Consider the following 15936-nt stretch of genomic DNA (forward strand, 5'->3'; position numbering starts at 1 on the left):
GTTATAGATTCCGATGCTTCACTTCAAGTTTACTGTATCCCTCTGAGCTTCTTATTGACGATGAGACACAGAAATTGCATCGGAATTAAATACAAAAGGCACAATGCCGACATAAGTACAAGAAAACTGACTGTTCTTACTGTCTATGTTTTGAACCACTCCTGTGACACTAGATATAGATTCCTATGCTTCACTTCATTTTTACTGTATACCTCTGACATTCTTATTGACGATGAAACGCAGTAGTTGCATCGGAATTAAATAGAAAAGGCACAATGCCGACTTATGTACAAGAAAACTGACTCTTCTTACTGTCTATGTTTTGAACCATACCTGTGACACTAGTTATGGATTCCGATGCTTCACTTCAGGTTTACTGTATCCCTCTGACCTTCTTATTGACGATGAAACACAGAAATTGCATCGGAATTAAATAGAAAACGCACAATGCCAACTTAAGTACAAGAAAACTGACTCTTCTTACTGTGTATGTTTTTAACCATTCCTGTGACTCTAGTTATAGATTCCGATGCTTCACTTCAGGTTTACTGTATCCCTCTGACCTTCTTATTGACGATGAGAAACAGCAGTTGCATCGGAATAAAATACAAAAGGCACAATGCCGACTTTAGTACAAAAAACTGACGCTTCTTATTGTCTATGATTTGAACCATTCCTCTGACACTAGTTATAGATTCCGATACTCCACTTCAGGTTTACTGTATCCCACTGACCTTCTTATTGACGATGAAACACTGAAATTGCATCGGAATTAAATAAAAAAGGCACAATGCCGACTTAAGTACAAGAAAACTGACTCTTCTTACTGTCTATGTTTTGAACCATTCCTGTGACACTATTTATAGATTCCGCTTCTTCACTTCAGGTTTACTATATCCCTCTGACCTTCTTATTGACAATGAAACACAGTAATTGCATGGGAATTCAATACAAAAGGCTCAATGTCGACTCAAGTACAAGTAGACAGGCTCTTCTTACTGTCTATGTCTTGAACCTTTCCTGTGAGACCGGTTTTGGATTCCGATGCTTCACTACAGGTTTACTGTATCTTTTGGACCTTCTTATCGACGACGAAACACCGAAATTGCATCGGAATTAAATACAAAACGCATAATGCCGTCGTAAGTACAAGAAAACTGACACTTCTTAGTGTCTATGATTAGAACCATTCCTGTGACACTAGATATAGATTCCGATGCTTCTTCTCAGGTTTACTGTATCCCTCCGACTTTCTTATTGGCGATGAAACACAGAAATTGCATCGGAATTAAATACAAAAGTCACAATGCCGACTTAATTATAAGAAAACTGACACTTCTTACTGTTTATGCATTGAACCATTCCTGTGACATTAATTATAGATTCCGATACTTTACTTCAGGTTTACTGTATCCCTCTGACCTTCTTATCGACGATGAAACACAGAAATTGCATCGTAATTAAATACAAAAGGCACAATGCCGACTTCAGTACAAGAAAACTGACGCTTCTTACTGTCTATGCTTTGAACCACTCCTGTGACACTAGTTATAGATGCCGATACTTCACTTCATGTTTATTGTATCCCTCTGACCTTCTTATTGACGATGAAACCCAAAAATTGCGTCGGAATTAAATACAAAAGGCACAATGCCGACTTAAGTACAAGAAAACTGACTCTCCTTACTGTCTATGTATTGAACCATTCCTGTGACACTAGTTATAGATACCGATGCTTCACTTCAGGTTTACTGTATCCCTCTGACCTTCGTATTGACAATGAAACACAGAAATTGCACCCGAAATAAACACAAAAAGCACTTTGACGACTCAAGTACAGGAAGATCGGCCCTTCTTACTGTCTATGTTTTGAACCTCTCCTGTGAGACCAGTTTTAGATTCCGATGCTTGACTTCAGGTTTACTGTATCCCGTGGACCTTCTTATTGACGATGAAACACAGAAATTTCATCGGAATTAAATAGAAAACGCACAATGCCAACTTAAGTACAACAAAACTGACTCTTCTTACTGTGTATGTTTTTAACCATTCCGCTGACACTAGTTATAGATTCCGATGCTTCACTTCAGGTTTACTGTATCCCTCTGACCATCTTATTGACGATGAAAAACAGCTATTGCATCGGAATTAAATACAAAACGCACAATGCCGACTAATGTACAAGAAAACTGACTCTTCTTACTGTCTATGTTTTGAACCATTCCTGTGACACTAGTTATAGATTCCGATGCTTCCCTTCAGGTTTACTGTATCCCTCTGACCTTCTTATTGACGATGAAAAACAGCAGTTGCATCGGAATTAAATACAAAACGCACAATGCCGACTTAAGTACAAGAAAACTGACTCTTCTTACTGTCTGTGTTTTGAACCATTCCTGTATCACTACTTATAGATTCCGATGCTTCACTTCAGGTTTACTGTATCCCCCTAACCTTCTTATTGACGATGAAACACAGAAATTACATCATAATTACATACAAAAGGCACAATGCCGACATAAATACAAGAAAACTGTCTCTTCTTACTGTCTATGTTTTGAACCATTCCTGTGACACTAGTTATAGATTCCGATGCTTCACTTCAGGTTTACTGTATCCCTCTGACCTTCTTATTGACGATGAAACACAGAAAATGCATCGGAATTAAATACAAAAGGCACAATGCCGACTTAAGTACAAGAAAACTGACTCTTCTTACTGTCTATTTTTGAACCATTCCTGTGACACTATTTATAGATTAAGTTGCTTCACTTCAGGTTTACTGTATCCCTCTGACCTTCTTATTGACAATGAAACACAGTAATTGCATGGGAATTCAATACAAAAGGCTCAATGTCGACTCAAGTACAAGTAGACAGGTTCTTCTTACTGTCTATGTCTTGAACCTTTCCTGTGAGACCGGTTTTGGATTCCGATGCTTCACTACAGGTTTACTGTATCCCTTGGACCCTCTTATCGACGACGAAACACCGAAATTGCATCGGAATTAAATACAAAACGCATAATGCCGTCGTAAGTACAAGAAAACTGACACTTCTTAGTGTCTATGAATAGAACCATTCCTGTGACACTAGTTATAGATTCCGATGCTTCTTCTCAGGTTTACTGTATCCCTCCGACTTTCTTATTGGCGATGAAACACAGAAATTGCATCGGAATTAAATACAAAAGTCACATTGCCGACTTAATTATAAAAAAACTGACACATCTTACTGTTTATGCATTGAACCATTCCTGTGACATTAATTATAGATTCCGATACTTCACTTCAGGTTTACTGTATCCCTCTGACCTTCTTATTGACGATGAAACACAGAAATTGCATCGGAATTAAATACAAAAGGCACAATGCCGACTTCAGTACAAGAAAACTGACGCTTCTTACTGTCTATGCTTTGAACCATTCCTGTGACACTAGTTATAGATGCCGATACTTCACTTCATGTTTATTGTATCCCTCTGACCTTCTTATTGACGATGAAACCCAGAAATTGCATCGGAATTAAATACAAAAGGCACAATGCCGACTTAAGTACAAGAAATCTGACTCTCCTTACTGTCTATGTCTTGAACCATTCCTGTGACACTAATTATAGATACCGATGCTTCACTTCAGGTTTACTGTATCCCTCTGACCTTCGTATTGACAATGAAACACAGAAATTGCACCCGAAATAAACACAAAAAGCACTTTGACGACTCAAATACAGGAAGATCGGCCCTTCTTACTGTCTATGTTTTGAACCTTTCCTGTGAGACCAGTTTTAGATTCCGATGCTTGACTTCAGGTTTACTGTATCCCGTATACCTTCTTATTGACGATGAAACACAGAAATTGCATCGGAATTAAATAGAAAACGCACAATGCCAACTTAAGTACAACAAAACTGACTCTTCTTACTGTGTATGTTTTTAACCATTCCGGTGACACTAGTTATAGATTCCGATGCTTCACTTCAGGTTTACTGTATCCCTCTGACCATCTTATTGACGATGAAAAACAGCTATTGCATCGGAATTAAATACAAAACGCACAATGCCGACTTATGTACAAGAAAACTGACTCTTCTTACTGTCTATGTTTTGAACCATTCCTGTGACACTAGTTATAGATTCCGATGCTTCACTTCAGGTTTACTGTATCCCTCTGACCTTCTTATTGACGATGAAAAACAGCAGTTGCATCGGAATTAAATACAAAACGCACAATGCCGACTTAAGTACAAGAAAACTGACTCTTCTTACTGTCTGTGTTTTGAACCATTCCTGTATCACTAGTTATAGATTCCGATGCTTCACTTCAGGTTTACTGTATCCCTCTAACCTTCTTATTGACGATGAAACACAGAAATTACATCATAATTACATACAAATGGCACAATGCCGACATAAATACAAGATAACTGTCTCTTCTTACTGTCTATGTTTTGAACCATTCCTGTGACACTAGTTATAGATTCCGATGCTTCACTTCAGGTTTACTGTATCCCTCTGACCTTCTTATTGACGATGAAACACAGAAAATGCATCGGAATTAAATACAAAAGGCACAATGCCGACTTAAGTACAAGAAAACTGACTCTTCTTACTGTCTATTTTTGAACCATTCCTGTGACACTATTTATAGATTAAGTTGCTTCACTTCAGGTTTACTGTATCCCTCTGACCTTCTTATTGACAAGGAAACACAGTAATAGCATATGAATTCAATACAAAAGGCTCAATGAGGACTCATGTACAAGTAGACAGGCTCATCTTACTGTCTATGTCTTGAACCTTTCCTGTTAGACCGGTTTTGGATTCCGATGCTTCACTTCAGGTTTACTGTATCCCTTGGACCTTCTTATCGACGACGAAACACCGAAATTGCATCGGAATTAAATACAAAACGCACAATGCCGACCTAAGTACAAGAAAACTGACACTTGTTAGTGTCTATGATTAGAACCATTCCTGTGTCACTAGTTATAGATTCCGATGCCTCACTTCAGGTCTACTGTATCCCTCTGACCCTCTTAATGACTATGAAACACAGAAATTGCTTCGGAATTAAATACAAAAGGCACAATGCCGACTCAAGTACAAGAAGGCTGGCTCATCTTACTGTCTACATTTGAACCATTCCTGTGACACTAGTTTTAGATTCCGATGCTTCACTTCAGGTTTACTGTATCCCTCTGACCTTCTTATTGACGATGAAACACAGAAATTGCATCGGATTTAAATAGAAAAGTCACAATGTCTACTTAAGTACAAGATAACTGACTCTTCTTACTGTCTATGTTTTGAACCATTCATGTGACACTAGTTATAGTTTCCGATGCTTCACTTCAGGTTTACTGTATCCCTCTGACCTTCTTATTGACGATGAAACACAGAAATTGCATCGGAATTAAATACAAAAGGCACAATGCCGACTTAAGTACAAGAGAACTTACTCTTCTTTCTGTCTATGTTTTGAACCATTCCTGTGACAGCAGTTAGAGATTCCGATGCTTCACTTCAGGTCCACTGTATCCCTCTGACTTTCTTATTGACGATTAAACACAGAAATTGCATCGGAATTAAATACAAAAGTCACAATGCCGACTTAATTGTAAGTTACCTGACACTTCTTACTGTTTATGCATTGAACCATTCCTGTGACATTAGTTATAGATTCCGATACTTCACTTCAGGTTTAGTGTATCCCTTGGACTTTCATATTGACGATGTAACACAGAAATTGCATCGGAATTAAATACAAAAGGCACAATGCCGACTTAAGTACAAGAAGACTGACTCTTCCTACTGTCTAAGTTCAGAACAATTCCTGTGACACTAGTTATAGATTCCGATGCGTCACTTCAGGTTTACTGTATCCCTCTGACCTTCTTATTGACGATGAAACACAGAAATTGCATCGGAATTAAATACAAGAGGCACAATGCCGAAGTAAGTACAAGTAAACTGACTCTTCTTACTGTCTATGTTTTGAACCTTTCCTGTGACTCTAGTTATAGATTCCGATGCTTCACTTCAGGTTTACTGTATCCCTCTGACCTTCTTATTGACGATGAAACACAGAAATTGCATCGGAATTAAATACAAAAGGCACAATGCCGACTTCAGTACAAGAAAACTGACGCTTCTTACTGTCTATGCTTTGAACCATTCCTGTGACACTAGTTATAGATGCAGATACTTCACTTCATGTTTATGTATCCCACTGACTTTCTTATTGACGATGAAACCCAGAAATTGCATCGGAATTAAATACAAAATGCACAATGCCGACTTAAGTACAAGAAAACTGACTCTTCTTACTGTCTATGACTTGAACCATTCCTGTGTCACTAGTTATAGATACTGATGCTTCACTTCAGGTTTACTGTATCCCTCTGACCTTCGTATTGACAATGTAACACAGAAATTGCATCGGAATTAAATACAAAAGGCACAATGCCGACTTAAGTACAAGAAGACTAACTCTTCCTACTGTCTAAGATTTGAACCATTCCTGTGACACTAGTTATAGATTCCGATGCCTCACTCCAGGTTTACTGTATCCCTTGGACCTTCTTATTGACGATGAAACACAGAAATTGCATCGGAATTAAATACAAAAGGCACAATGCTGACTTAAGTACAAGAAGACTGACTCTTCCTACTGTCTAAGTTCAGAACAATTCCTGTGACACTAGTTATAGATTCCGATGCTTCACTTCAGGTTTACTGTATCCCTCTGACCTTCTTATTGACGATGAAACACAGAAATTGCATCGGAATTAAATACAAAAGGCACAATGCCGAGGTAAGTACAAGTAAACTGACTCTTCTTACTGTCTATGTTTTGAACCTTTCCTGTGACTCTAGTTATAGATTCCGATGCTTCACTTCAGGTTTACTGTATCCCTCTGACCTTCTTATTGACGATGAAACACAGAAATTGCATCGGAATTAAATACAAAAGGCACAATGCCGACTTCAGTACAAGAAAACTGACGCTTCTTACTGTCTATGCTTTGAACCATTCCTGTGACACTGGTTATAGATACCGATGCTTCACTTCAGGTTTACAGTATCCCTTTGACCTTCTTATTGACGATGAAACACAGAAATTGCATCGGAAATAAACACAAAAGGCACCTTGGCGACTCAAGTACAGCAAGACTGACTCTTCCTACTGTCTATGTTTAGAACCATTCCTGTGACACTAGTTATAGATTCCGATGCTTCACTTCAGGTTTACTGCATCCCTCTGAACTTCCTATTGACGATGAAACACAGGAATTGCTTTGGAATTAAATACAAAAGGCACAATGCCGACTCAAGTACAAGAAGACTAACTCTTCCTACTGTCTAAGATTTGAACCATTCCTGTGACACTAGATATAGATTCCGATGCCTCACTCCAGGTTTACTGTATCCCTTGGACCTTCTTATTGACGATGAAACACAGAAATTGCATCGGAATTAAATACAAAAGGCACAATGCTGACTTAAGTACAAGAAGACTGACTCTTCCTACTGTCTAAGTTCAGAACAATTCCTGTGACACTAGTTATAGATTCCGATGCTTCACTTCAGGTTTACTGCATCCCTCTGACCTATCTATTGACGATGAAACACAGAAATTGCATCGGAATTAAATACAAAAGGCACAATGCCGACTCAAGTACAAGAAGACTGGCTCTTCTTACTGTCTATGTTTTGAACCTTTCCTGTGACTCTAGTTATAGATTCCGATGCTTCACTTCAGGTTTACTCTATCCCTCTGACCGTCTTATTGACGATGAAACGCAGGAATTACATTGGAATTAAATACAAAAGGCGCAATGCCAACTTAAGTACAAGTAAACTGACTCTTCTTACTGTCTAAGTTCTGAACCAATCCTGTGACAGTAGTTATGGATTCCGATGCTTCACTACAGGTTTACTGTATCCCTCTGACCTTCTTATTGACGAAGAAACACGGAAATTGCATCGGAATTAAATACAAAAGGCACAATGCCGAATTAAGTACAAGTAAACTGACTCTTCTTACTGTCTATGTTTTGAACCATTCCTGTGACACTAGTTATAGATTCCGATGCTTCACATCCGGTTTACTGTATCCCTCTCACCTTCTTATTGACGATGAAAAACAGAAATTGCATCGGAATTAAATACAAAAGGCACAATGCCGACATAAGTACAAGAAAACTGACTCTTCTTACTGTCTATGTTTTGAACCATTCATGTGACACTAGTTATAGTTTCCGATGCTTCCTTTCAGGTTTACTGTATCCCTCCGACCTTCTTGTTGACGATGAAACACAGAAATTGCATCGGAATTAAATACAAAAGGCACAATGCCGACTTAAGTACAAGAAAACTGACTGTTCTTACTGTCTATTTTTTGAACCACTCCTGTGACACTAGATATAGATTCCGATGCTTCACTTCAGGTTTACTGTATCCCTCTGACATTCTTATTGACGATGAAACACAGAAATTGCATCGGAATTAAATAGAATATGCACAATGCCGACTTATGTACAAGAAAACTGACTCTTCTTACTGTCTATGGTTTGAATCATTCCTGTGACACTAGTTATAGATTCCGATGCTTCACTTCAGGTTTACTGTATCCCTCGGAACTTCTTATTGACGATGAAATACAGAAATTGCATCGGAATTAAATACAAAATGCACAATGCCGACTCAAGTACTAGAAAACTGGCTCTTTTTACTGTCTATGATTTGAACCTTACCTGTGAGAGCGGTTTTAGATTCCGATGCTTCTCTTGAGGTTTACTGTATCGCTTGGCCCTACTTATTGACGACGAAATACAGAAATTGCATCGGAATGAAATAGAAAAGGCACAATGCCGACTTAAGTACAAGCAAACTGACTCTTCTTACTGTGTATGTTTTGAACCATACCTGTGACACTAGTTATAGATTCCGATGCTTCACTTCAGGTTTACTCTATCCATCTGACCGTCTTATTGACGATGAAACACAGAAATTGCATCGGAATGAAATACAAAAGGCACAATGCCGACTCATGTGCCAGAAGACTGGCTCTTCTTACAGTCTATGCTATGATACTTTCCTGTGAGACCGGTTTTAGATTCCGATGCTTCACTTCAGGTTTACTGTATCCCTTGGACCGTCTTATTGACGACGAAACACAGAAATTGCATCGGAATTAAATAGAAAAGGCACAATGCCGGGTTAAGTACAAGAAAACTGACTCCTCCTACTGTCTATGTTTTGAACCATTCCTGTGACACTAGTTATAGATTCCGATGCATCACTTCAGGTTTACTGTATCCCTCTGACCTACTTATTAACGATGAAACACAGATATTGCATGGGAATTCAATACAAAAGGCTCATTGCCGGCTCAAGTACAAGAAGACTGCCTCTTCTTACTGTCTATGTTTTGAACCTTTCCTGTGAGACCGGTTATAGATTCCGATGCTTCACTTCAGGTTTACTGTATCCCTCTGACCTTCTTATTGACGATGAAACACAGATATTGCATGGGAATTCAATACAAAAGGCTCAATGCCGACTCAAGTACAAGAAGACTGCCACTTCTTACTGTCTATGTTTTGAACCTTTCCTGTGAGACCCGTTATAGATTCCGATGCTTCACTTCAAGTTTACTGTATCCCTCTGACCTTCTTATTGACGATGAAACACAGAAATTGCGTCGGAATTAAATACAAAAGGCACAATGCCGACGTATGTACAAGAAAACTGACTGTTCTTACTGTCTAAGTTTTGAACCACTCCTGTGACACTAGATATAGATTCCGATGCTTCACTTCAGGTTTACTGTATCCCTCTGACATTCATATTGACGATGAAACACAGAAATTGCATCGGAATTAAATAGAATATGCACAATGCCGACTTATGTACAAGAAAACTGACTCTTCTTCCTGTGTATGTTTTTAACCATTCCTGTGACTCTAGTTATAGATTCCGAAGCTTCACTTCAGGTTTACTGTATCCCTCTGACCTTCTTATTGACGATGAAAAACAGCAGTTGCATCGGAATTAAATACAAAACGCACAATGCCGACTTAAGTACAAGAAAACTGACTCTTCTTACTGTCTATGTTTTGGACCATTCCTGTGACACTAGTTATAGATTCCGATGCTTCACTTCAGGTTTACTGTATCCCTCTAACCTTCTTATTGACGATGAAACACAGAAATTACATCGGAATTAAATACAAAAGGCACAATGCCGACATAAGTACAAGAAAACTGACTCTTCTTACTATCTATGTTTTGAACCATTCCTGTGACACTAGTTATAGATTCCGATGCTTCACTTCAGGTTTACTGTATCCCTCTGACCTTCTTATTGACGATGAAACACAGAAAATGCATCGGAATTAAATACAAAAGGCACAAAGCCGACTTAAGTACAAGAAAACTGACGCTTCTTACTGTCTATGATTTGAACCATTCCTCTGACACTAGTTATAGATTCCGATACTTCACTTCAGGTTCACTGTATCCCTCTGACCTTCTTATTGACGATGAATCACTGAAATTGCATCGGAATTAAATACAAAAGGCACAATGCCGACTTAGGTACAAGAAAACTGACTCTTAATACTGTCTATGTTTTGAACCATTCCTGTGACACTAGTTATAGATTCCGTTGCTTCACTTCAGGTCTGCTGTATCCCTCTGACCTTCTTATTGACGATGAAACACAGTAATTGCATGGGAATTCAATACAAAAGGCCCAATGCCGACTCAAGTACAAGTAGACAGGCTCTTCTTACTGTCTATGTCTTTAACCTTTCCTGTGAGACCGGTTTTGGATTCCGATGCTTCACTTCAGGTTTACTGTATACCTTGGACCTTCTTATCGACGACGAAACACAGAAATTGCATCGGAATTAAATACAAAACGCACAATGCCGACATAAGTACAAGAAAACTGACTCTTCTTACTATCTATGGTTTGAACCATTCCTGTGGCACTAGTTATAGATTCTGATGCTTCACTTCAAGTTTACTGTATCCCTCTGACCTTCGTATTGACGATGAAACACAGAAATTGCATCGGATTTAAATAGAAGAGGCACAATACCGACTTAAGTACACGAAAACTGACTGTACTTACTGTCTATGTTTTGAACCATTCATGTGACACTAGTTATAGTTTCCGATGCTTCACTTCAGTTTTACTGTATCCCTCTGACCTTCTTATTGACGATGAAACACAGAAATTGCATCGGAATTAAATACAAAAGGCACAATGCCGACATAAGTACAAGAAAACTGACTGTTCTTACTGTCTATGTTTTGAACCACTCCTGTGACACTAGATATAGATTCCGATGCTTCACTTCATTTTTACTGTATACCTCTGACATTCTTATTGATGATGAAACGCAGTAGTTGCATCGGAATTAAATAGAAAAGGCACAATGCCGACTTATGTACAAGAAAACTGACTCTTCTTACTGTCTATGTTTTGAACCATTCCTGTGACACTAGTTATAGATTCCGATGCTGCACTTTAGGTTTACTGTATCCCTCTGACCTTCTTATTGACGATGAAAAACAGCAGTTGCATCGGAATTAAATACAAAACGCACAATGCCGACTTAAGTACAAGAAAACTGACTCTTCTTACTGTCTATGTTTTGGACCATTCCTGTATCACTAGTTATAGATTCCGATGCTTCACTTCAGGTTTACTGTATCCCTCTAACCTTCTTATTGACGATGAAACACAGAAATTACATCATACTTAAATACAAAAGGCACAATGCCGACATAAATACAAGAAAACTGTCTCTTCTTACTGTCTATGTTTTGAACCATTCCTGTGACACTAGTTATAGATTCCGATGCTTCACTTCAGGTTTACTGTATCCCTCTGACCTTCTTATTGACGATGAAACACAGAAAATGCATCGGAACTGAATACAAAAGGCACAATGCCGACTTTAGTACAAGAAAACTGACGCTTCTTACTGTCTATGATTTGAACCATTCCTCTGACACTAGTTATAGATTCCGATACTTCACTTCAGGTTTACTGTATCCCTCTGACCTTCTTATTGACGATGAAACACTGAAATTGCATCGTAATTAAATACTAAAGGCACAATGCCGACTTAAGTACAAGAAAACTGACTCTTCTTACTGTCTATTTTTGAACCATTCCTGTGACACTATTTATAGATTAAGTTGCTTCACTTCAGGTTTACTGTATCCCTCTGACCTTCTTATTGACAATGAAACACAGTAATTGCATGGGAATTCCATACAAAAGGCTCAATGCCGACTCATGTACAAGTAGACAGGCTATTCTTACTGTCTATGTCTTGAACCTTTCCTGTGAGACCGGTTTTGGATTCCGATGCTTCACTTCAGGTTTACTGTATCCCTTGGACCTCCTTATCGAAGACGAAACACCGAAATTGCATCGGAATTAAATACAAAACGCACAATGCCGACCTAAGTACAAGAGAACTGACACTTCTTAGTGACTATGATTAGAACCATTCCTGTGTCACTAGTTATAGATTCCGATGCCTCACTTCAGGTTTACTGTATCCCTCTGACCCTCTTATTGACGATGAAACACAGAAATTGCTTCGGAATTAAATACAAAAGGCACAATGCCGACTCAAGTACAAGAAGGCTGGCTCATCTTACTGTCTACGATTTGAACCATTCCGGTGACACTAGTTATAGATTCCGATGCTTCACTTCAGGTTTACTGTATCCCTCTGACCTTCTTATTGACGATGAAACACAGGAATTGCATCGGATTTAAATAGAAAAGTCACAATGTCGACTTAAGTACAAGAAAACTGACTCTTCTTACTGTCTATGTCTTGAACCATTCATGTGACACTAGTCATAGTTTCCGATGCTTCACTTCAGGTTTACTGTATCCCTCTGACCTTCGTATTGACGATGAAACGCAGAAATTGCATCGGAATTAAATACAAAAGGCACAATGCCGACTTAAGTACAAGAGAACTGACTCTTCTTACTGTCTATGTTTTGAACCATTCCTGTGACAGCAGTTAGAGATTCCGATGCTTCACTTCAGGTCTACTGTATCCCTCTGACTTTCTTATTGACGATGAAACACAGAAATTGCGTCGGAATTAAATACAAAAGTCATAATGCCGACTTAATTATAAGAAAACTGACACTTCTTACTGTTTATGCATTGAACCATTCCTGTGACATTAGTTATAGATTCCGATATTTCACTTCAGGTTTACTGTATCCCTTGGACCTTCATATTGACGATGAAACACAGAAATTGCATCGGAATTGAATACAAAAGGCACAATGCCGTCTTAAGTACCAGAAGACTAACTCTTCCTACTGTCTAAGATTTGAACCATTCCTGTGACACTAGTTATAGATTCCGATGCCTCACTCCAGGTTTACTGTATCCCTTGGACCTTCTTATTGACGATGAAACACAGAAATTGCATCGGAATTAAATACAAAAGGCACATTGCCGACTTAAGTACAAGAAGACTGACTCTTGCTACTGTCTAAGTTCAGAACAATTCCTGTGACACTAGTTATAGATTCCGATGCTTCACTTCAGGTTTACTGTATCCCTCTGACCTTCTTATTAACGATGAAACACAGAAATTGCATCGGAATTAAATACAAAAGGCACAATGCCGAAGTAAGTACAAGTAAACTGACTCGTCTTACTGTCTATGTTTTGAACCTTTCCTGTGACTCTAGTTATAGATTCCGATGCTTCACTTCAGGTTTACTGTATCCCTCTGACCTTCTTATTGACGATGAAACACAGAAATTGAATCGGAATTAAATACAAAAGGCACAATGCCGACTTCAGTACAAGAAAACTGACGCTTCTTACTGTCTATGCTTTGAACCATTCCTGTGACACTAGTTATAGATGCCGATACTTCACTTCATGTTTATTGTATCCCTGTGACCTTCTTATTGACGATGAAACCCAGAAATTGCATCGGAATTAAATACAAAAGGCACAATGCCGACTTAAGTACAAGAAGACTAACTCGTCCTAATGTCTAAGTTTTGAACCATTCCTGTGATACTACTTATAGATTCCGATGCTTCACTTCAGGTTTACTGTTTCCCTTGGACCTTCTTATTGACGATGAAACACAGAAATTGCGTCGGAATTAAATACAAAAGGCACAAAGCAGACTTAAGTACAAGATGACTGACTCTTCCTACTGTCTAAGTTTTGAACCATTCCAGAGACACTAGTTATAGATTCCGATGCTTCACTCCAGGTTTACTGTATCCCGTGGACCTTCTTATTGACGATGAAACACAGAAATTGCATCGGAATTAAATAGAAAACGTACAATGCCAACTTAAGTACAAGAAAACTGACTCTTCTTACAGTGTATGTTTTTAACCATTCCTGTGACACTAGTTATAGATTCCTATGGTTCACTTCAGGTTTACTGTATCCCTCTGACCATCTTATTGACGATGAAAAACAGCTATTGCATCAGAATTAAATACAAAACGCACAATGCCGACTTATGTACAAGAATACTGACTCTTCTTACTGTCTATGTTTCGAACCCTTCCTGTGACACTAGTTATAGGTTCCGATACTTCACTTCATGTTTACTGTATCCCTCTGACCTTATTGGCGATGAAACACAGAAAACTCATCGGAATTAAATACAAAAGCACAATGCCGACATAAGTACAAGAAAACTGACTCTTCTTACTGTGTATGTCTTGAACCATTCCTGTGACACTAGTTATAGGTTCCGATGCTTCACTTCAGGTTTACTGTATCCCTCTGACCTTCTTATAGACGATGAAACACAGAAATTGCTTCGGAATTAAATACCAAAGGCACAATGCCGACTCAAGTACAAGAAGGCTGGCTCATCTTACTGTCTCCGTTTTGAACCATTCCTGTGACACTAGTTATAGATTCCGATGCTTCACTTCAGGTTTACTGTATCCCTCTGACCTTCGTATTGACGATGAAACACAGAAATTGCATCGGATTTAAATAGAAAAGTCACAATGTCGACTTAAGTACAAGAAAACTGACTCTTCTTACTGTCTATGTTTTGAACCATTCATGTGACACTAGTTATAGTTTCCGATTCTTCACCTCAGGTTTACTGTATCCCTCTGACCTTATTGACGATGAAACACAGAAATTGCATCGGAATTAAATACAAAAGGCACAATGCCGACTTAAGTACAAGAGAACTGACTCTTCTTACTGTCTATGTTTTGAACCATTCCTGTGACAGCAGTTAGAGATTCCGATGCTTCACTTCAGGTCTACTGTATCCCTCTGACTTTCTTATTGACGATGAAACACAGAAATTGCATCGGAATTAAATACAAAAGTCACAATGCAGACTTAATTATAAGAAAACTGACACTTCTTACCGTTTATGCATTGAACCATTCCTGTGACATTAGTTATAGATTCCGATACTTCACTTCAGGTTTACTGTATCCCTTGGAACTTCATATTGACGATGAAACACAGAAATTGCATCGGAATTAAATACAAAAGGCACAATGCCGACTTAAGTACAAGAAGACTAACTCTTCCTACTGTCTAAGATTCGAACCATTCCTGTGACACTAGTTATAGATTCCGATGCCCCACTCCAGGTTTACTGTATCCCTTGGACCTTCTTATTGACGATGAAACACAGAAATTGCATCGGAATTAAATACAAAAGGCACAATGCCGACTTAAGTACAAGAAGACTGACTCCTCCTACTGTCTAAGTTCAGAACAATTCCTGTGACACTAGTTATAGATTCCGATGCTTCACTTCAGGTTTACTGTATCCCTCTGACCTTCTTATTGACGATGAAACACAGAAATTGCATCGGAATTAAATAGAAAACGCACAATGCCAACTTAAGTACAAGAAA

Source organism: Schistocerca americana, chromosome 4 (genome assembly GCF_021461395.2).
Source record: "Schistocerca americana isolate TAMUIC-IGC-003095 chromosome 4, iqSchAmer2.1, whole genome shotgun sequence".
NCBI lineage: Eukaryota > Metazoa > Arthropoda > Insecta > Orthoptera > Acrididae > Schistocerca > Schistocerca americana.